Here is a 21855-nt window from a genome sequence, read left to right as displayed (position 1 = left end):
TTTAATTTGTTTCCTTTCTAAAAAAAAAAGTCATACTTTACTAATTTGCGGTAAAGAAAAATGAATATGACTTCAGAAAGTTTTATTAGCTCTAGTTTTTGAGCTACACTACTTGTGCTATATGTGCTTCAGTAATAGTCACAGCTAAAAGCAATTTTAAAATAATCTGATATTTTCTTGATACAACATAAATAACATTTGTTTCGATACAAACAATCACAAATAACTAAAAATGAAACATACAGCAACCGAAAGTACTGACTCAAATAGTGGCTTATTTATAAAAGTGCTTTCTCTTTGCTTTTTGCTTTTACTTCTCCTCTGGGGCATCTCTTGTCACTGTCACTGAAATGTCTTGGTGGAATTGCTCACCGTGCTCATCAGTCACTACACCGCAGTTGTCAGGGAAGAAGTCTAGATGGGAGTCGTGAAAGTGGATTTTGAGTGACATGTTGAATCCTAATTGATGATAATTTTTTAGAAGGTTGTTCACAATCTCAACATAGTTTGCAGCTCTTCTGTTATGCAAGAAGCCATGCACAACACTTTTAAAAGCCTTCCCAATCTGCTTTCTCATTAACCTGGAGGACTCATTCAAAGTTTTCATCCGTAAGAAGTTGACAAATTTGCGGTCCACCAAAGATTCCTTCCTTAATTTTAGCATCACTCAGAAGTGAAAAATTTTCTTCTCAGGTACTTGAAAGCTCCATGTTTGTTTATCCTCTTTGCAAAGATCTTCAGAAGTCTGAGTTTAATGTGCAAAGGGGGCAAAATAATTTTGCTTTGATCAACCAGAGGACTGTGATGGACATTTTTATGGCCTACAATGATTACATTGCCTACAATGACTAAGCACTCCTATATTCAGGTTTGCCAACCTATATAGTGGATAAGGGGGGTGAACCGTGCTCAATGGTATGGTTATAGGGTATGGGGAGAGGGGTGAGAGTAGGGGAAGGGGGGGTGTGGGGACGGATAGGGATGGGGAAAGGGATGTGCGTGTGTATAGCTGGGGGGGAGGAAGGGTTGGGGGAGGGTAAGTGCTGCGCCTGTGGTAGGAGTACCTGATCCTACCTGGATAACGGACAAATAATAGGGTGGTGAGGCGCGCTCTTCTGTGGGGAGTGGGAGTGTGTGCTGCGTGTGGGTGTGTACGGAATGTCTAAAGGAGAGACTGAGTCGGTAAAGTTGGGTCAAAACGCTTTATTTGGGTAGGCACAGTGCTGCTTGAGAATCAATTGACCCTGGGGTGTAAGGGGGTGTGGATAGATGCGTGCACGGGGGGAAGGTGGGTGGGCCCTTTTAGGGGGCTCCTTACCATGCAGTTCTGACCAGCACGGAATCCCTGCTGGACCTTTGGTCAACAGTCTTAACGCCCGGCAAATGTGGTATGGAGGGTGTGGAGGCGGCGTCCCGCACAGTGTGCAACTTACCTACCGGTAGGTGCCTGGGATGGCGTTGCGATATGGGGATGATGGTATACGGCAGTCTCTGGTTGTTGTGCAGCGTTGTGGTTGTGGACTGTTGTTTCTGTCCTGTATCACTTGGAGCGGTTATGCCACGTGCTGATGGTGATGGTGGTAGCGTACTTGATGGCAGACTGGAGATGTCTGCGTAGGCTCAGTGTCTGTACCCAGTAGGGTTGGCGGACTTGGACGGGCTGGCGGCACCTGGGATCGGTGTGCACGCTTTTGCCAAAGTGGAGGTTCCGCGTGTGCCGGTGGGGCGACCGGGGGTGGGAGCTTGATGAGTGCTTCTGGAAACCGGGTGTGCCTGTGCCCGGGTAGAGAGTGAGTTGTGGCGGGGTAGCGGCTCCGAGGTGCAGGAGGCGCACTGCCGGCCGGATCTTGTGCCGCGTGTGCTGGCGGGGCAGACCGGTGCGGAGTCTGGCGGCTGCTCCCGGCTCCTGACAGTGAGGATCACTTGGTTGCCGCCGGAAGTGGTGTGTGCACAAGGTGGGTGTGCCACTTGCCGAAGGTGCTGGCGGCTCCTTGTGCCGCACCACCCTGCGTGCAGCTAGGGGATTGGTGAAGCTGAGCAGAGTGAGGACTTAGTTTAGTAAACGATGGTAGGTGTGGGTTTCTCCAACGCGTTTCGGCGTGCTGCCTTAATCATGGGGGTTACTGGGGCAAGTGACTGGATCTCGTTATATGCACATGTAGGGATGGGTGTGTGCGGAAGTGGCCAATGAGAAGGGGATGTGTGTGCAGTGGGCATGTGTAGGGGGCGTGTGTAGGGGTTGACGGACATGTGGGGGGGTTAGGTATGCAGATGGCCAATCAGTAATTGTTGTCCATGTGAGCGGATGTTTATCCTACATAATGGAGAATGATGGGTCAGTTAAATGGGTGCACTGGCAGGTGTGTGGGCGGGGTGTGTTGGAATTAAATATGCCGGGGCGAGTGGCAGATGGAGTAAATGTAGAACATGCTAGTATGTAGGGGGGTAGCACTGGTGTCTTACTGTTTAAGCCGGTGTGTTTGTGGGTTTGGTGGCACGGGCTGAGGTTTGTTATGTTTCGTGATGTGTGTGTGGCAGTGACTGGGTGAAACTTGGGGTGTGTGCTGCTGATGGTTTGATCAGGACGCTCTGGATAGCCCATGAGTACCTGGGGTTTGCCGATTATAAGGCGCTCAAATGGAGGTGTTGGTTCAAGGAGGCTGGGTACAGTGGGTGGTGGGTATAATCTGAGTGTGGGAATGTTACGGAGCGAATGCAGTGAACCTAGGGGGGTGTAGTGTCGGAGTGGGGTGCGGCTGTGTGGGGGGCATGAGACAGGGGTATGTGTAGGTGGATGTGTGTCGTGTGATCTAAATAGAGTGAGGGGTGTGAGGCGTGTGGGATGAGCGATGGTAAGCGGGTGTAATGCGGTCAGGTGGGTGGTTTAGTCTATTAACTAGTGATGGGGACGGGTATTGGAAGGGTAGGTGTAGATGTAGCGTGGGTGATGGTGTGATGGGGTGGGCAATAGGGTGGATCTCAGGGGGTGGGTTGGTGTGTGTGGGTGTGGTAGTGCTGAGCTGATGTGGGTAGGTTGTAGGGTGACTGTGGTGTAGGTGTGCTAAGTGAGTCTGGGTATGTGAGGTATGTGTGGATGTGTGTGTAGGAAGGGGTTTTGTTTACTGTAGGGGTCTTTAATGAAAGGTGGGTGTCTAGAAAAATAGGTAGATTGTGTTATTACTTGCTGATTACGGACTTTATCTCGTTGTCAATGTTGAGGCCAGAGGGAGCTAAGGTTTGTAGTGTAATGATCCATTTGAGTTCTTCCTTGTTGAGTAATCATGTGTGGTCCCCCCCTCTCCAATTATGCTGCATGTGTCTGATCCCTATGAACTGTAGGCCTATGGTGCTGCTGTGGTGATGTTCAAGGAAATGTAGTGGTATATTGTGGCTGTCTGCTTTGTTGACGATGTTCCTGAGATGTTCTTTGTTTCTGGTGTGAAGTGGTCTGATAGTTCTCCCCAGGTATTGCTTGTTGCAGGGGCACTGTTTGAGATAGATCACATTTTTTGTGTGGCATGTGATATGTTCTTGTATTTTGTAGGTGGTGCCCGTTTTAGTGGAAGTGAAGACTGTGGTTGGTTTTTGTGCTCCTGTAGTGTAGTTTTGTGCAGTTGGAGCAAGTCCCGCAGTGATAGAAGCCTCCTTTGGGTGTGCCTTTATCTAATGTAGTCTGTATTTGTTTCGGTGGTGGGATGTGATTGGTAACTAATTTGTTGTGTATGTTCGGTGCCTTTCTGTAAATGACTTTAGCTCTGGGTGGTAGTATATCTGATAATGTTTCATCTTTCTGTAGGAGGTGCCAGTGTTTGTTTATTATTTTCTTAATGTCAGTGACGTGGGTATTGTACTGTGTGATGAAGGCTAGGTGTTCCTGTGTCGTTGTGGTGCGGTGTTTCTTATATTCAAGGAGTGGTGCTCTTTCTCCTTCTGTTACCCTATCCATTGTGTGTTGTAGTGCTGGTATGTAGTATGCTTTCTCTGCGAATTGTTGTTTGAGTGTCTCTCCTTGTGAAATGAAGTCTGTTAGTCTGGTGCAGTTTCTTCTTAATCTCTTGAATTGTCCTGTGGGGATGTTGTTAAGCCAATTGGGGTGATGACCACTACTGGATAAGATGTAACTGTTTACATCGACGGGTTTTTGGAATGTCTTGGTGTGTATTTGTCCATTGTGTATGAATATCTGCAGGTCTAGAAAGTTTACCGAGGTTTTGCTGTAGTCTGTGGTGAATTTTAGATTTTTGTCGTTAATGTAATGGATGAATTCTAACAGTGTGGATTCTGATCCTTTCCATATGCAGATGATGTCGTCTATGTATCTTCTCCATAGGACCAAATTCACCTCCCAGCCATGACCTGTCCATATGTGGGAGTCCTCCCACCGGCTCATGAACAGGTTGGCATAACTGGGGGCGAACTTGGTCCCCATCGCGGTCCCTGTGTGTTGTAGATAGAAGTTGTTGTTAAACCAGAAGTAATTGTGGGTGAGTATGTATTCTATACCTTGTAGGATGAATGATGTTTGTAGTGGGTCCGTTGAATCGTCTTGTTGTAGGTAGTGTCCGGTGCTGTCCAGTCCATGTTTGTGGTTTATGATAGTGTAGAGTGAGGTGACGTCATTGGTGACGAGCCAGTGGTCATCACCCCAGGGGGTCCTTGCTAGTGTCCTGAGGATGTCTGTGGTGTCTTTCAGGTGTGACCGTTGTTGTGTAACATATGGTTGCAGGAAGTATCTAGATGCCAGAATTCCCTAATATTTATCAAAATAGTCTTATATCATCATAAATTAGCTATTTCTCAGAACTGAGAGCTAACTGAGAGTTTTAAATATCATATTCATTCTTCAAAATCAAATAAGAAGTAACTATTTTCACATCAGAAACATTTTCATTGTTGCGCAGCGTAATATGAGAATTGAAGGTAGAATGGCTCCCTTAATAACTACTTATCTATATCAAAGGGACAATCTTGATTGAAGAGCACGAAAAAGTAATTCTGCACCTAAATTACTTTTTACCTTATAAGTTTTATTGAAGTACAAATTATAGATTAGAAATTGAAGACTTACAGTAAAAGTATCTAAGGCAATGGCATCCAAACCAAGGCCCACATACCTGACTGTGGATTGAACATTGGAGGGGCCTGCCCAGCAGTAAGTGAGTAGTTAGTGGGTGTTACTACTAGAGCCACCCTGCACCAGCACTCTGAAGTAGTGGCACAAGCAGGGGGGTTTCTGAGTGCCCAGAAAGGCCAAGTTTTATTTTTTGAGACAGAGACCACTTGCGTTTCATGGGTCTCATGCATTGGCAAGTGATAGAGGAGGGCGATATTGAGATCTGGCTAAATCCGGAAGCAAAGAGCCAATGCCACTGGGAGAAGGGAGCCAGAGAAGGAGGCTCTACACCACAGCATAGGACCATGCAGCGCTGTAGTGCAGCCCTTAGACCGCCTAACTTGAAGGGACAGGACCTGTGCTGCTGAGAGAAGGACACCGGGAAAGCTGCCCTAGACCACAACTTAGGAAAGTGGAGTAGCAAAATGCAGCCCTCAACACAAGGCAGCCTATAAACCAGGAAAGGAGCTATAAGCTGTTGCAAACTGTGTTACATAGCAGTTGGTACAATATCCAGATGGCTGTTTAGGTAGGCAAGAAAATTAGACCTAAAGCCACAGAAGATACCAGTAAGCAACTTATCAGGTGCTTATGTATAATGACCTTTATGTCTAAAGGAAGTCAGATATTCTATTACAGTAACACATTTACTGGACCTCTATCCCAATACTTCTACCCATATCATATAGGGGTAATCATCCCATTAATTGTGTGTGTGTGTGTGTGTGTGTGTGTATATATATGTATATATATATATATATATATATATACACACACACATATATAAAATCCTCTACCACATATCTGGAAACCCCCCTTTGAAAATCCTGCATTTGCTCCTGCGAAGGTACGTAGCGGGGTTGGGTGGAGGGTTAGGGATTAGGGTAAGGCCCTAAGGGAAGGGTTAGGGTTAGACACTAGGGGAGGAAGGTTAGGTTTAGGGAGTGGGGAGGGGGAGTTTAGGTTTAGGCACTGGGAGGGGAGGTTTGGTTCAGGCACCGAGAGGGAGGATTAGGGTAGGGAGAGGGGGACTGTTAGAATATCTACCAACAGGTGTTGGTATCCTAACCATGTCGATATGCCAGCATGGGGATTTTGACCGCCGGGATCCTGAGCACCTGCATCCCGTACTCATCCCACAGGGAACACTTACAGCACATGTTTAGATATGAAATAAGATGTAGGCTAATGCCATCTCAGCTGCGATCACATACACAGTTGATGTGCAAAAATATGCAAATGTCGCAGACTCCGAGGAATGTATTGAGACGCCCACCAGCATCTTTGCAAATCCAAGCATCTGTTTACAAAGACGCAGCATCGGTCGCAGATCATTTGATTGTTGCAGTACTGAATAACCCTATGGCTACTCAGAACGGCCAAGGGAACTGAGATGCCAGAGATATTTATATTGTGTATGAAGTCGCAAATGAAGGCTTTGACAATCCCCGAATACATTCACAACATGCCTGCTTTCTTGTCCGCCACTCCATGTTACCCCCCACAAATGCTAAATGACTGTCAATCACTCTGTGAGTAAAACGTCTCTGTGAGAGACTACGATAATGTACCTTGATACATTGTGCAGTGCAATTTAAATGTACACGCAGTTTATAGATAATCACTCAAGTGCGTAAATATTGCCATCACGTACTTCTCTGATTCAAACCCTATGTTGTGCTTATGTTATTTTCTATTACATATATTGAAATGTTGTTCGACAAGTAAAAGATTCTATCAAGATCGCGCAAAGTATTGTTCTTGTTATTTAGTACCAGATTTTGGGAAAATGATGGTGAGAAGTGGCGGCTCCTGGGGTGGGGCTGCAGCGCAGTCCAAAATTCAAATAGGGGAATCACACCACTGCCATTTCAAACACTGCCAAAGTAGATGGCTCGGACTCACTGGCAGTTAGTGTGGCTCCCCTATTTGAATTTTGGACTGTGCTGCAGCCCCACCCCTGGAGCCGCCACTGATGGTGTCTTCTTTTGTGACATGTAGGCTGCTGGTGCTTGTTTGTTTGCGCTGAGCATTACAAACCATTTTCTATTGTATTATATGATATTGTCTGAAAGGAGACATAATTTGGGTGGCTCTAAAATGATGATAATTTACGCCACATACATTTATACAGCCACATATGTGAACTGCAAATATTCTAATAATTGCATACAGAGTACATTTTGTTTATCATGATTTTGTAAGTATAGCTTTAAGCAGTGCCGGCTCGCAGTGTTAATAGGAAAATGCACTGTTCGCACATTAGCAATAAAATAGTACTTAATTGCAAACGGAATGGGATTGAAAAGCCGGCGGCCGACCTGGGTAGGTAAGTATACTAACCCTTCCCTGTCCCCCCCAAACCCTAACCCTCCCTTAGTGGTGATTAACCCTAACCTCCCCCTTAGTACCTAACCCTAACCTCCTCCCCAGGGATGCCTAAACCTAACACCACCACTATGCACCCTAAACCTAACCCTCTCAGGGAGGGGTGCCTAAACCTAACCTCCCCCCCGCTGGTACCTAATCCTAACCTCTCCCCTTAGTGCCCAACCCTCCCTCCTAGGGGTGCCGAACCCTAATCTCCCCCCCCCAAACCTAACGCTAACCCCGCTAGACTCCCTAATACTAATCCCCTCCATGGCTAATGCTAAGGGCGCCCTGGACTTACCTTCATTCTAGTTGGCATCTTCTGCATTCCAGCATCGGGGTTAACATAGGCATCAGTGTTTTGACGCCTATGTTACATCTCTTGCCGGGATTCCGCTGTCGGCAGTCGCATCACTACATCCCATTGCGAACACCTGTCAATTTACCATGTATGAGTATAATTGGAAAATGCTGCTTTTTGACACAATGGTTACAAAGCTTAAATGTAGAAAATACATACACACACATATCATATAGTCACAATGCAAATTATTTAATTATGATCAACTAGAGAAGGTAATCCTCAATCAGTTATCTGATCGTCATAACTGCGTATTTAGCATTAGAGGCAGAGCACCAGCCAAAGATACAGCTTCAAAGAGGTATATATGCATATGTATCAAAGCCTAACTCAGATGCATTTATATGAACACATTGTTACTATACTCAACCCATGCTGGCATGATTCTTCCATCCCACATTGATCCTCTGGAAGTGCAAGAATATGTAAATGTAAGATATGCTGAAATCTGTATAGAGTCATAAGCATAAGAGCTTTTAATGTGCTCATGTGATACAGAAATGTTTATTTTACACAAAAAGAATTTAAGTCCAACTTTACTGTGATCATTTTATCACAATTCAATTACAGGGGATTTGAAACCCTCATTTGGTTTTAGCCTTATACCACAGTGTGAGCTTACAGATTGGGCGCTGGGACAGTAACTCATGGGGCACAAACAGGGTTATAACTAAGGAGATTCTTGAAGACATTTCTTAGTCCCTGCGACTCACAGATTCACTGGTGGTACCTTTCAATGGTACCATCTCCTGCCAGCATCACAGAAATTATGTAATGATGTTTCAAATTTGCTGGTCAGTGGAGAGTGGGATAATGGACCCAAAGACAGAGGAGAGCATGAGACTGAGGACAGAATAAGTTGGTAAGTTAACCACTGCAGCGAAGGGAAGGGATTGTAGCACAATACAAGATGACAAAGAGAAAGGTCATGGGAAAGAGAAAAAAAACAAAGATTTAGGGGACAGCAAACAATACAGAACATGGAGATGGAGCTGGGGAGAGCGCAATATAAAACAAACAGATGGGAGCACAAAATTAAACAGACAGATGGAGGAGCATAATATAAATAATAGAGATGGGAAGCACAATATGCAACATACAGATGGGGAGGAGAGCATAATATAAAACATAGAGAAGGGGTAGCACTATATAAAACATGCAGATTGGAGTAGCATTGTCCCCTTTCCCTCATCTGTACATCCTGTTGTGTGTACCCCCTATTTCATAATATGATGCATATATACAGGGGTAACAAAATATAAAACATACACAATGTAAAGCATACATATAGGGGGTGGCATAATATTTAACATAGAAATAGGGGCGTGCACTCTACAGCACATACAGATGAGGGGAGGGGAAGAGTACAATGCTGGTAGTTTATACACATTATACTTTATAAAAACATCACCAGTATATAATTAGTTAGTTGCCATGGGTTCCTAATATCCTTAATCCAACTCTGTTGTACACTATAAAAAATCTTCACCTGGAAGCACATCTAAATATCTCTTCCTGAAACACAAATCTTATTTGCAGGAGAGTACATAATAATGCATTCCTGCAACTAGACTCTAATCGGAAGGGACAAATTATTGCACACAGAAATCACTCACCATTTAATGCTCTATGCCATGTAAATCTCATATAAATGGGCTTCATAGTATAAAAGTAGATGTATGACCAGGGCCGAAACTAGGATATCTGTCACCCGGGGCAAGGCAGTAATTTTGCGCCCCCTCCCTTCCTGTACCTGGAATTTGTCTTTGCTCCTCCATAAGGCAGTGCACTAGTCAGATGTCCTTGGTATACATTATTCCACACACCAGAATGCCCATTACACATTATGCCACACACTGTAATGCCTATTACCAAAGTGCCACTTACATATTTGCCCCTGACACCATTTTATGCCCCACAGTAATGTTTATAATTAGTTTTACATTACCTCCTCATTGTCAGGGGTTTTATGCTCATCACCAGGGGTTTCATGCTCGTTGCCAGGGGTGTCATGCTTGTTGCCTGGGGTCTCATGCTCGTTTCCAGGGGTCTCGTGCTCATTTCCAGGGATCTCATGCTCTGGGTTTCATGCTCATTGCCAGGGGTTTCATGCTCGTTGCCAGGGGTTTCACGCTTGTTGCAAAGGGTTTCATGCTTTTTGCCAGGGGTTTCATGCTCATTGTCAGTAGTCTCATGCTCGTTATCAGGGGTTTCATGCTCATTACCAAGGGTTTCACGGGAGAAGATGCAGCTTTCTGCATCTTCTACCAGCAACGCCAGCATTCCCAGCACTCCCGGGAATGCTATTTGCTATGTGCCGGCCTAACAGACACTAGAGGACCTTTAGCATCTGTCTCCTCCTAGGTGGCAGCCATTTTTGGAGGGCTGTTTTCAGCATGCGGACAGCTAGCCCACATGGAATCTGCAGCCCCCAAGCCTGCATGCCCCACAAGTCTCCGTGCCCCCAAGCATCTGCGGGGGCTGAGTCAGCCCTTCAGCACCCCCCTCAAATCTGGCACCCGGTGCACGTGCACCTCTAGCCCCCCCTCTAGTTATGGCCCTGGTATGACAAAGGCCCATATTGGCATTTATGCTGCACCATTTAAATCTTAAACTGTTTTGGGATGGATATGTGTAGTAATGTGCCAATGTCATATTGAAGTCTGCTGTACTAGACCACAGTGTTCTCCTTCCCACTAGAAACTGGCTACATTTCATATTTTTTCTTTTATCCTGAAACCATTTTACAAAATTCAGGACGATTTCTAACAGAAATCATTAATATACATATGATTCTCAGCTAACACTCAATTCAAAATGGTTATGGACCAGATCATCTCTTTCCTACATGTGACTAACTTGCAGATGGAGAATAACATCTAGGCCAGCTTTATAAAAACAATTGGGTTTGCTCATATTATCCTCCCCCAATATGTCTGAAAGATGGCATGGATAGTGTTATGATTCTCTCGCACAGGAGAGATCACAGGACTGATGATCAGGGCAAGGTATGATGGAGGAGTGGCAGTCCTTACACTACTAGGGCTAGCTGGAGTGTGGTTGCAGTAAATGACACTACAAGAATAGATAGGGTACACTAGCAGCAACAAATAATGGTCTGGGTATGTCTTGGGACTAAGGAAGGAATGACCAGGACTGTAGTGTGCATTGCAGGATTACAAGATAAGACTAGACTAGACAAGACAAGAATGGACTATGACAAGACTGACAGAAAAACAGACAAGGACTGGATGCAACAAAATAACCACAGGATACTAGATATGGCCTAGAGGCCATGGTGCGGCTGAGACAGCCGAGGTGCGGCTTTGAGAGCCAGGTGATACTTGGCTGAGTAAGCAGCCTGTGGACTGAGGTGCGGCTGAGACAAAGTCACAGGTGTTGGTGCACCGGAAAGTGCACTAACGTCACTGGAGTGCAGCCTGTGCCACCGGGTTGACATGAGCAGATGACGCTGTAGTACAGCCTGTGCCACTGGGTTGACTCAAGCAGCTGGTGCTGTAATGTAGCCTGTGCCGCCAGGTTGACACAAGCAGCTGAGATGGTCTTGGCAGGGTCCTAAACAGCAGACAGGTGGATTCAGATGCTGCAGTAACACATACTGGAGGCAGTGAGGTGGAGAACACTGCAGGTAACAAGCTGAATGCAGACAGACAGGACTGTGGTATAATACTGCAGGGCTGAATGGTGACAGGATCCAGATTAAATAACAGAATAACTCAATAGACCGGCAAGCACTCAGGAAACTGAACACAGCAAACATACACTGGTAATGAGACAGTATAACGGGCATGGAGTGAAGGGCTGGCTGTAACTTAAAGAAGCAGGGTCCAATCAGAACCTATTCCTGGATAGAGCACTTCCTAATCAAAGGCATGTGTGCACCTGCTCTGCACACAGACAGCTAGTAAATTAGTGAGCACATGATACAAAACACACAGGCAGACATGAATGACAGGCTATGATATAAACACAGACAAGGCAAGATTTCCAGCTACCTGCAAAAGAGAGAACAAGGACAGGACATAATGCAGTGTCCCAGTAGCAACTATGACTGGAAACTGCCACCAAGATGATTTGCTAACTGCAGATCCTAACAGATAGATGTGATTAGTGCTGCAGTAGCACAGATATGGGAGGCTCTCAAGTATCCATGTCACCCACAGGGCTAATAGCATGATAGTTTATGATGAATTGCACAATTTACTGCTAGAATGATGCCCTGATGACATAGCTCTACCATGCTACTATTATTATTATTATTATTGACCATAATTGTTCCTGCATTGCCCGCGCAGAACTAAATGTACTGTTATAGTGAAATGTTAAATATTGAATGAAGAACAATAATAAATAGCACTTTCTGTACATTCTTAAATATATTAATTATATATGCAAAGTTTTCACATTTATATAATTTTGCATACTGCATATTCAGGTTGTATATGGGATGCCGGCGCTCGTGATCCCAGCGGACATAATCACGATGCCGGCATCCCGACAGGTTAGCATACTGACACCGGTCGGTAAGTATCCTAACCTTACCCCTAACCCTACCCCTAACCCTCCCTCCCAGCAGCCTAAACCTAAACTCCCCCCAATTCATAAACCTAACTCTCCCCGCAAAGTACCTAAACCTCCACGCTAGGGTCTAACCCTTATCTTCCCCCCAAGGCCTAACCATAACCCCTAATCCTCCCCCTAACCCCACTACTTATCATCGGGATGCCGGCAGTTCGGATGCCAGCACCAGGATTCTGACTAGTGTCAGGATTCCCTTAGAGGGTTTAGCCCTTATTCATCCCCTCAACCATGATTCTACAAGAACAAAGAAAATCTAGTGTGGAGCACTTTTCAACAGGAGTCTCAGGTCATATCAATTACCAGTCACCTGAACTATTGAGAAATTCCTCACCTACCCAACATTAAAGTATAAACAGATCCTTACCCCTAACCAATGACATTTTATCAAATAACTATTTGAATTTTAGCTTATAAAGAGTATTGAGCTGACTGTTTGAGGTCAGAGTATTCAGGATTGAAGCCTTGTGTTAGTATCAACCATACATACACTTATGCTATTGTGATACTTTGGATTTATTTTTAAATTGCTGAATAAACCTCATTGGATGTTAGAACTTCATGTTTGCAGTGGGGACTTCTCAATTATTTCACTTTAATAGCATATCTCTGTGGTTAGATCACCCCTATTTATTGCCATCATCATTATCAGTACGCACTTGGACCGGCTTTAACCAACATTAGTGCAAAAGATTAATTTGTAAACAGACATTTAACACATATGTAGAATTTTGCATAACCTGCTATTCCGTTGACATGCCCTCTGCAAACATTACCTATTTGAGAACACACCATTACAGCCCAGTTACACCTCTACAGTGGCAATTGGAGATGCAGTCACAAGTGGAGACACAGCTAAGATACTTCCAGTTCTGCATTGCCCATACATAGTTCCTGAATATAAACATGCAAGCCACACTCTGCAAACTGACTTGCATTAAATTCTTCATCAACGCCTTAATGTTTATAAGATTAGTGTTGCTGAGTCTGAGGTGTATTTCTAATTTAAGTCTTTTTCTCTGCTATTATTCAGGTATTGTACAGTACCTAATGCTCCAGTCAATCATGTTAGTGTTTGTTTGAATAATGTGTTAATTGATCCACATCTTGAAAACTGATAGTCCTGAAAAAGTTCTCATTAGAACTGTAAGTCATAAACAATCTAATTAATTACTGTGCTATCCATCATTATAATTAATTATTACATTGGGTAATTGCTTGGGTAATTAAAAAAAAATATTGTGTCAACAAGAAAGGAAGCATAACTGGGTAACTATAGTGTGTTAAAAAAAAATCTCACTTAATATTTGTAATGGTGCAACCACATTAAATTTAAAATTGAATTATGTTTTCCAGTCAGTGACGGACTTAGGTATGAAAGGCCCACCAGGGAATGTAGAGATAGGGGCCCATACTTAGGGGTGTGGTGAGCCCCCAGTGAGTGCAGTGTCTGGGCCCCATTAAAAATATATATATAGTAAATACTGCTAGTGCATGCATGATAATGTACCAGATTAATAACAGCACTGCATTGTAGAAAATACACCAGTGTCCTGTGCAGTATAATGTAACATATGTATAATGAACCTGATCCCTAGAGTAGATGGGCCCTCATGCAGTGGGGCCCACCTGGGGTTTCCCCTGTCCCCTTGTGAGACAGTTTGACCATGTGTCCATCCATGTTATATACAGGGAACACTGCTTAAGTGGCAATTGCTCCAATCACCTCCTCACCCTGATTTTTCCACTGCACTGTTGTTTCTGCTTTGTGAGCCTTCTCCTGGGGACCAGAATATATAGTAGTCAATCTTCTTTAAGTAACCTGCTTGCAATGGACTCACCTTTGCATTGAGTATAATCACAAGCCTCCCAAAAACTAAATATACACTTTAACATACACTCAAGAAGGAATTTAGTATACATGCACTTTAAAGTTATAGATATACTGTAAATTGATTAGATGGAAATGAATATGATACCTACATTAAACTATAAAGACATACTAAAAGGCATACATTACATTAACTACAAACAATATGCAAAGCCGGGAGAAATATAACAATAAAAGTAAACATAAACAACAAGGAATGCACATAAACCCCTAATTTGAATGACGAAAGTCAAAAATACCTATTTAAAAACTAAATACAGCAAAACATTTAAAGAATTGTGAAAAATCCAAGCACTGTTATATCTGTAGGTGAACCTCCCATCAACTATTGCATATTTCCATACCAACTAGAGGCTGGCTGGCAACTTTAAGCCTGGGGGGCAAACACAAGCATGTGGCCTTCGGTTTTCTACCAAATAACTGCAACGAAAAAATAGCATAATACATTTCTAGAGGCATGGTGGGTGTGGTTTAAATAGCCATAGTGATTACTTGTTATGTTAAAGAGCTACTAACAAATAGCTTTGCTACCTCTATCAGTTGGAGTACCAATAGGCTCAGTCTTGGGTCCTCTGCTTTTCCCAATCTATACCACCTCTCTTGACAAACTAATCAGCTCTTTTGGTTTTAGTATCATCTGTACACAGACGATACTCAAATCTACGTATCCTCCCCAGATTTGTCACCATCTGTGCTGGTCCGTGTCACTGAATATCTCTCTGCCATTTCATCTTGGATGGCATCTCACCACCTCAAACTTAATATATCCAAAACAGAATGAATTATATTTCCACCGGCCAATAGTAGTTACCAACCTGATATCTCTGTTACTGTTGAAAACTCAACAATCAACCCCACTCCACAAGCTCGCTGCCTCAGTGTCATCCTTGACTCTGAACTGTCTTTTGTTCCCCACATTCAATCTGTTTCTAAATCCTGTTACATACACCTAAAAAACATAGCCAAAATTTGAAAATATGTTACACAAGACACTGCAAAAACTGTAATACATGCACTCATTATTTTCCGCATTTACTATTGCATTAGTCTCCTAACTGGTCTTCCCAAAAACAGGATCTCACCACTACAATCGATAATGAATGCAGCTGTGAGGCTGATCTGTCTCGCCAAACATTCAGTGTATGCTGATCCTCTTAGTCAGTCCCTCCATTGGCTGCCGGTTTTCTACCGTATTCAATATAAAATACTTACACTCACACATAAAGCTATTAACCAAACCACATCAACATACATCTCTTCACTTATCTCAAAATATCTTCCAACCTGACATCTCCGCTCTGCACAAGATCTGTGTCTCTCCTCCTTATGCATTACTTGTTCCCATGCAGGGTTACAGGACTTTTTCGGGCTGCACCCACCCTGTGGAATGTCCTCCCAAGCACAATAACACTTTCCGCTAGAGTCCAAACATTCAAGCATTCTCTGAAAACTCACCTCTTCAGACAAGCTTATCAGACTCCAGAACCGCCTACATAACCTTTATAGCTTCCCTATCTAACTCCCTTCTTATAGTTTACACATATCACATTTTCTCTCTTCAATTTCACATCCTCCTGACCCTATTCCAATTTTCCAGTGTGACTGGATCATACAGCTTACCAAGAACCTCTGCAATCGGGCTAGAATAATTAGCAATTTGTAGCACCTATCCTTGTGTATCAACACCTAATTCCCTATAGATTTTGAGCTTGCGAGTAGGGCCCTCTTACCTTTATGTCTGTCTTTTACAACCCAGTCTTGTTCTATTAATGTTGATTCAAACTGTAAAGCGCAACGGAATATGCTGCTCTATATAAGAAACTGTTAATAAATAATAATAAATAATACATAACCTACCAGTCCCATATGACAAAACAGAAACTATACTAGTGTCCACTCTTCAATACCGACACCATAACAGTGACCGCTATAGAATGATTAGACATAAAGCCAGATCCACAATCTTGCTGCCTCTTCTTGCTCATTAAAAATCTTTCCCTCCTTTTTAAATTCGACTCCAGATTTAACTGACCCAAACCTCCACTATTAAAATTCCTACCCCAGATATGACCACCCACACTCTTGATTAAAAGCTGCACCTCAAATATGATAACTCGCCTTCTCCCTCATGAAATATTAAACCTCAGATTTGCTCCCTCGCACAAACTATATTCCCTCAGTAAAAATAATGCACTAGATTAAACACACACACACACAGCTCCATAATTAAAAATAATGCCACAGATACCCTCTCATTAAGCATCTTACCCAAAATATGCCTCTCCTTTTTATTAAAACTTAAGGACCAAACCTATTCTCCTCCCTGCCTTATTGCAAATAGTGCCCAGAGACCTCAGATCTATGAGGTGACCCAACCAATCTTACCCTGCCTGCTGCAATCAGTCCCTCTGTCTCCTCTCTTCCTGCAGGTTTCTGAATTCTGATTGGTGGATAGCTCCAGCATCCACCAATCAGTGTGAGGAGACATCTGACCACTTTGATTGATGGATGAGACTAGAGCCATCCACCAATCAGCTTTCTGCCAAGCCAAACACAGATGGACGCTGCGGCTGCATCACAGGTATGTAACAGGTGGACACAGGGGCAGATTGGGATGGAAAACCAGCCTGGGAAATTACTGGAAGCAACCCTAATTGGGGCGGGGTCTGTTGAAGCAGTGGGGTCTGTCGAGGGGAGCAGGATACCTCCTTTTAGGGGCTGATTCTAAGTTGGATGCAGTTATGTTTTTGACTTCAAGCATATGCCACTCAATGCCCTTTCCTGGTGCACATCTGTTCATCTGAATATTCAAGAACTGAGATGACCACTGTTAGTGTCTACAGACACTGCACTCATGCTTTGTGCATCCTTAGACGCCACCATCAGTCGCACCATTGTAACTTTAACCAGACCTATGCTAAGTGCAGATAATCCATTTTAGTAGGGCCTCCAATGTGAGCAATTCAGTCTCTATTATCACAACCACTTTCAGCAACATCCCCATAATACGTTGCACATGCGTCTGATTAGCCAACCTTCTGTAACTGCCTAGGAACGTGCAACACATTTCTAATACATTTAGTCTGAAACTATACTACAATTCTGTACCAACTCCATCGGGACACATCCATGGTGCAACTAAAGCTGGGCATCCACTATACAATTTTCTGTCAGATATCTGTCCAATCTGGTTGGTTGGAATGAAAACCTGGTAATGTATGGGAGCATATGACAATCGTCCATTTGCTCACAAACACTGGAAAATAGCCAAAAATGGTTGTTCAAACAAATTGATTAAAACACACAAATTTAACCAATTTGAACAATTGTTTTGGTCCTTTTTTCAGTGTTTAAAACCATATGACCAACTGTCATATGCTCCCATAAATTACCAGGTTTTAGTTCGAACCAGCCAGATTGGACAGATATCTGACAGAAAATTGTATAGTGGATGCCCAGCTTAAGACGTGCAGACGAAAAACATTGCACATAAAAAACATTGCACAAAAAAACATTGGCTTGACAGGGAAAAATAATTGGTTTTCATAAAAAAAAAAACCCACATTGGCCCCCACAGCAAAAACACACACGCATTGGCCCCCACAGGAAAATTAAATCACAGAAAATAAACACATTGTCCCCCATAGGGAAAAAATCAAACAAACACATTGGCCCTACATAAAACAATAAAACACATTGTCCTTCATAGGAAACAAAACAAACACATTAGCCTCAATAGGAAAATAAATAAAACACAATGGTCCCTTACAGGAAAAAAAAATTGGCCCCCAAAGGAAAAAATAAAACACTGATCTTCGACAGGAAAAAGAAAACACATTAACCCCAGACAGAAAAAAAACAAATAGGCCCTCGTCAGGAAAAAAAAACACACTGACCTCCGACAGAGAAAAAAACAGACTGGCACCTGACAGGAAAAAAAAACCATTAACCGTCACATGAAAAAATAAAACACATTATCCTTCACAGGAAAAAAAAAACACATTGGGTGGGTAGAGTGGGTATTGTATGTCCCTGGGGCTGGGGTTAGGATATGATCCAGATGCCGCTGTGGTGGATAGGGTGGGTACTGTACTGTAAGGCCAGTTTGTAGGGCTAGTTAGTCTTACTTTCCCCACTGGAGCCAGTGCCTGCATGTGTCCTGCAGTACTGACATCATCAAACATGGTTGTGATGCTGGCTGTTACCAGCAGGATCCCTGTGCCCGGAACCGCTCTTCCTGCCATGCTGTGCCCAAGACAAGCATGGAGATTCAGGGGCTCAGCTGGGATTGGAGATTATCCCAGGGCAACACTATATCCACTCAGCTGTGCAGTCCCAGTTTTCAAGGTTTGCTCCTGACATAAAGAAACATTCTCGGCAACCAGTGGCAGAACTTGTGAGTGGTAGGCCGTGGTGCAAAAATATGCTCTGGGCCCCCCTCCTCTATTACACAGGGAGAGGCAGTGGGTGACTGGGAAAGTTAGAGGGTGACAGGGAGCCAGTGGGTGATGGGTAGAGGCAGTTGGTGACTGATGGGGAGAGGCAGTGGGTGATGGGGAGAGGCAGAAGGTGATGGGAGAGGTACAGTAGAGGGTGACAGGGAGAGGCAGAGGGTGATGGGGAGAGGCAGAGGGTGATGGGGAGAGGGGGGAGGGTGACAGGGAGAGACAGAGGGTAACAGATAGTGGGTAATGGGAAGAGGCAGTTATTGACTGGGTAGCAGTGGATGACAGCTGGGAGGTGGCTGCAGGTAGAGACACTCATAGATTTACTTACTGCTGTAAACTAAAAAAAAAGAATGCTCCATCCCAAATGTTCTGCCCCCTCCCCAGTGGCTGTGTGAAGCTGCTCGCCCCCTCATCTTTCCAACTTCCATGTCCCACTACTCCTGGGTTGCTCCAGATGGTGCCGACCTCCAGCTCCCCTCCTAATGCCAGAGCCCCTTTTCCAGCTCCTGGGATCCATCTCCCCTGTTGAGGCCACTTGTATCTGTGGCTCTTTCCCTCCTACATTACTGTGCCCTTGTGACCTTGTCTGCCAGTTTGTGTGCACCTGCTGGCATTTTCTCCCCGGCCAGTGATGCCGGCCGCAGCCCTCTGCTAAGCTGCTGTGATGCTAATGTAGCCCGGATTTGCCCACTAGTCGGGCAGATAAAAGTTCCTGGCTTACGTTCCACTTTGGAATGCAATCCCGGAAGCACCGCATATGATTCAGCCCGGGCCCCGTCAGGCAGTATGATCCAGCCCAGCAGGGAGAGGATGGGATGGGACCAGCCCTGCCACTCTGACTGTGATAAATAGAGCGGTTGGGGAGCATCTTCTCTCTGTCTCCCGGCCACCAGGCATGTGATGCAGCATGCGGCTGCAGGCAGCCGGCGGCCCCTAACTTAAAAATTGTAGCAGCCCGGGGGGCAGATGTATGCCTGCCCTCCCAACCAAGTCTGCTCTTGACACAACCAATCTGACAAAGGAAGATGAGCTTTTATTTGTTTTATTAAGTAGTGTAACCGGTGTAGTACAGCTGCCAGTCAGGAGTGGACAATTGTTAACTAGAAATTTGATTGCATTGAACAGCAGAAGCCATGAAACAAAAGCTGTTGGTATTCTAACAGGAGGAATCCCGACAGCTGGCATATCAAACCGATTCCCTCACAATGGGATGTAGTCAGTTGACCAGCGGCCACGAGGCTGCCAGTCTAAATACCGATGCTGATATCCCAACAAGGGAGTTAAGATAGGTGTTGAAATACCTATGCCTATCTTACTGCTGGAAAGCAGACGGACGGATACCTGAACTAGGTATGTCTGGGGCGCCCGTCCTCTTAGCCGCGGGTGTCAAGGGTTATGGCAGTTAGCAGGGTTAGTGTTAGGTTTTGGGGGGAAGGTTAGGGTTTGGCACCCCTAGGGGGAAGGGTTAGGGTCAGGCAACACTGGGGGGTTAGGTTTAGGCACTAAGGGGGGAGGGTTAGGTTTAGGCACAAAGGAGGGGGACTGAGGTTCAGGAACAAATGGGGAGGGTTAGGGTGCAGGGTGGGGAGGTTTAGGGTTAGGCTAACAGAAGGGAGGGTTAGGGGGAGGGTAAGTATACTTACATGACCCCTGTCGGGATACCAACCATCGGGATGCCACTGTCAGTATTTTGACAGGAGGCATCCCGACAGCCGGCATATCATACCGATTCCCTCACAACAAAACCTGCTTAACCAAATGGATTGGACAAATATAATGTATAATGACAGTGGAATCTATTTTACCATGAATATTCACCTTTCACTTATACTATTAGTATTATGATGTGGAGATATTTTGATAGAACTGTTAAAACAGTTCTCAGTGAAATAAAACAGTTTTTGGATAATGAGCTAACCATCCACAAATAACACTGAAAACAATTCCACACATTTTGCTAGATGAAACAGAAGATACATATTTTCCATCAGATATGCATACTGCCAACATTTCACATTCATTAAATTGGCATAAATAACAAGATAAGGAATGTTTTATGTAATTTAGTCAAATCAACAGAAAGAGACTGAAAAAGCAAACATTTAATATGACAACTTATACAAACAAGTACTGTTAATATGTGGTAGCCATAGTAATTGTTTGCTATTTGAGAATATTGGTTTGTTCTTTTTGCAATTTCTTTGCAGATGGCTTTAAAATAAATACATCTTTCTTAGGTTACATTTACTTGGATGCTGACATTGTGATTTGTTACCATAGTGACCGTCATGAGATCATAAATTTAGATACTCAAAAAAGTAATTGTACCTGTCACCAGATGGGAATGAGAATTTACTATGTAATGCAATAAAGGTGATAGGTAAGTTGGCTTATGTCTAGCATTTAATGTAGTTTGTCATGTTAATTGATCGGCACTGGCTGAATCCTTGCTGTGAGTAAATGTTCTGCAAATCAGTAATCAACTCTAGAATTAAAATGAATTCAACAGTTATTCACAAATATAACACATCTGGAAAAATGTGCTACTTAAGCTTCTGTTAAACTTTGTCCCTGCATTGCAAAATGTCTCAGACAAAAATAGTATGTCTTATTTACTTAGATAAGCTGAGTCTATTTATTGATGATATTACGATTGTTACTCCGTTATTAAAGCCATACATGCAGCCAGAATTCTCTGTGGGAGCACAGCAAACCGCTCAATATATAATCACCTGCTCTGCTAACCTCATAATAACCTCACAAGCAAGGATCTCTGCTGCCAACCTCGCAAATTATGAAAGGTATGAGGATAAAAGGAATTGCTGTGATGAGGACTGTAAAAGCTTAGATTTCTATCCAGTATGCACAACAATTGTTAGGAATGTATTTGCTCTTTTGAAATATTTTATAATTTCAGGCTTGTACAGTAGTTCCATAAAATGATCACAAAGTATTTAAAAAAGTAATACTAGCTCTAAATGAAGTAATGTTCGACAATACAAGATGGAACATTCTGTATTTGGATTTAAAATGCAATGGTGCACTGTTGGTACTGTCTTTGCAGAGATCAGTA

Source organism: Taudactylus pleione, unplaced genomic scaffold (assembly GCF_031769625.1).
Source record: "Taudactylus pleione unplaced genomic scaffold, aTauple2 ptg000154l, whole genome shotgun sequence".
NCBI classification, from domain to species: Eukaryota; Metazoa; Chordata; class Amphibia; order Anura; family Myobatrachidae; genus Taudactylus; species Taudactylus pleione.
This window is presented reverse-complemented; position numbering follows the sequence as displayed.